The following is a 2,457-nucleotide window of genomic DNA, read 5'->3' as shown; positions in this document are numbered from 1 at the left end:
GCTTGCGCTCCCAGCCTAAAGCATGAAACAGAGCACGATTCGCGTCTAACACAAACTCACTGTTTTCACTGTCCTCTAACTCGGCACCTGAGAGGTGTAGACCGTGTTTGAAAAAGCAATAAGCTTGAGCTCCCAGCCTAGAGCATAAATCAGAGCACGATTCGCGTCTAACACAAACTCATTGTTTTCACCGTCCTGTAACTCGGCACCTGAGAGGTGTAGACCGTGTTTGAAAAAGCAATAAGCTTGCGCTCCCAGCCTAAAGCATGAATCAGAGCACGACTCGCGTCTAACACAAACTCAAACACAAACTCACTGTTTTCACCGTCCTGTAACTCGGCACCTGAGAGGTGTAGACCGTGTTTGAAAAAGCATTACGCTTGCGCTCCCAGCCTAGAGCATGAATCAGAGCACGATTCGCGTCTAACACAAACTCACTGTTTTCACCGTCCTGTAACTCGGCACCTGAGAGGTGTAGACCGTGTTTGAAAAAGCAGTAAGCTTGAGCTCCCAGCCTAGAGCATGAATCATAGCACGATTCGCGTCTAACACAAACTCACTGTTTTCACCGTCCTGTAACTCGGCACCTGAGAGATGTAGACCGTGTTTGAAAAAGCAATAAGCTTTCGCTCCCCGCCTAGAGCATGAATCAGAGCACGATTCGCGTCTAACACAAACTCACTGTTTTCACCGTCCTGTAACTCGGCACCTGAGAGGTGTAGACCGTGTTTGAAAAAGCAGTAAGCTGAGCTCCCAGCCTAGAGCATGAATCAGAGCACGATTCGCGTCTGAACACAAACTCACTGTTTTCACCGTCCTGTAACTCGGCACCTGAGAGGTGTAGACCGTGTTTGAAAAAGCAATAAGCTTGAGCTCCCCGCCTAGAGCATGAATCAGAGCACGATTCGCGTCTAACACAAACTCACTGTTTTCACCGTCCTGTACCTCGGCACCTGAGAGGTGTAGACCGTGTTTGAAAAAGCAATAAGCTTGATCTCCCAGCCTAGAGCATGAATCAGAGCACGATTCGCGTCTAACCCAAACTCACTGTTTTCACCGTCCTGTACCTCGGCACCTGAGAGGTGTAGACCGTGTTTGAAAAAGCAATAAGCTTGCGCTCCCAGCCTAAAGCATGAAAAGAGCACGATTCGCGTCTAACACAAACACTGTTTTCACCGTCCTGTACCTCGGCACCTGAGAGGTGTAGACCGTGTTTGAAAAAGCAATAAGCTTGCGCTCCCAGCCTAAAGCATGAACAGAGCACGATTCGCGTCTAACACAAACTCACTGTTTTCACCGTCCTCTAACTCGGCACCTGAGAGGTGTAGACCGTGTTTGAAAAAGCAATAAGCTGAGCTCCCAGCCTAGAGCATAAATCAAAGCACGATTCGCGTCTAACACAAACTCATTGTTTTCACCGTCCTGTAACTCGCACCTGAGAGGTGTAGACCGTGTTGAAAAAGCAATAAGCGCTTGCGCTCCCAGCTTAAAGCATGAAACAGAGCACGATTCGCGTCTAACACAAACTCACTGTTTTCACCGTCCTGTACCTCGGCACCTGAGAGGTGTAGACCGTGTTTGAAAAAGCAATAAGCTTGAGCTCCCAGCCTAGAGCATTAATCAGAGCACGATTCGCGTCTACACAAACTCATTGTTTTCACAGTCCTGTACCTCGGCACCTGAGAGGTGTAGACGTGTTGAAAAAGCATTACGCTTGCGCTCCCAGCCTAGAGCATGAATCAGAGCACGATTCGCGTCTAACACAAATTCACTGTTTTCACCCGTCCCTGTACCTCCGGCACCCTGAGAGGTGTAGACCGTGTTTGAAAAAGCAATAAGCTTGCGCTCCCAGCCTAGAGCATGAATCAGAGCACGATTCGCGTCCTAACACAAACTCATTGTTTTCACAGTCCCTGTAACTCGGCACCTGAGAGGTGTAGACCGTGTTTGAAAAAGCATTACGCTTGCGCTCCCAGCCTAAAGCATGAAACAGAGCACGATTCGCGTCTAACACAAACTCACTGTTTTCACCGTCCTCTAACTCGGCACCCTGAGAGGTGTAGACCGTGTTTGAAAAAGCAATAAGCTTGAGCTCCCAGCCTAGAGCATAAATCAGAGCACGATTCGCGTCTAACACAAACTCATTGTTTTCACCGTCCTGTAACTCGGCACCTGAGAGTGTAGACCGTGTTTGAAAAAGCAATAAGCTTGCGCTCCCAGCTTAAAGCATGAAACAGAGCACGATTCGCGTCTAACACAAACTCAAACACAAACTCACTGTTTTCACCGTCCTGTAACTCGGCACCTGAGAGGTGTAGACCGTGTTTGAAAAAGCATTACGCTTGCGCTCCCAGCCTAGAGCATGAATCAGAGCACGATTCGCGTCTACACAAACTCACTGTTTTCACCGTCCTGTAACTCAGGCACCTGAGAGGTGTAGACCGTGTTTGAAAAAGC

Source organism: Eleutherodactylus coqui, unplaced genomic scaffold (genome assembly GCF_035609145.1).
Source record: "Eleutherodactylus coqui strain aEleCoq1 unplaced genomic scaffold, aEleCoq1.hap1 HAP1_SCAFFOLD_106, whole genome shotgun sequence".
Taxonomy (NCBI): domain Eukaryota; kingdom Metazoa; phylum Chordata; class Amphibia; order Anura; family Eleutherodactylidae; genus Eleutherodactylus; species Eleutherodactylus coqui.
Note: the sequence above shows the minus strand (reverse complement) of the source record.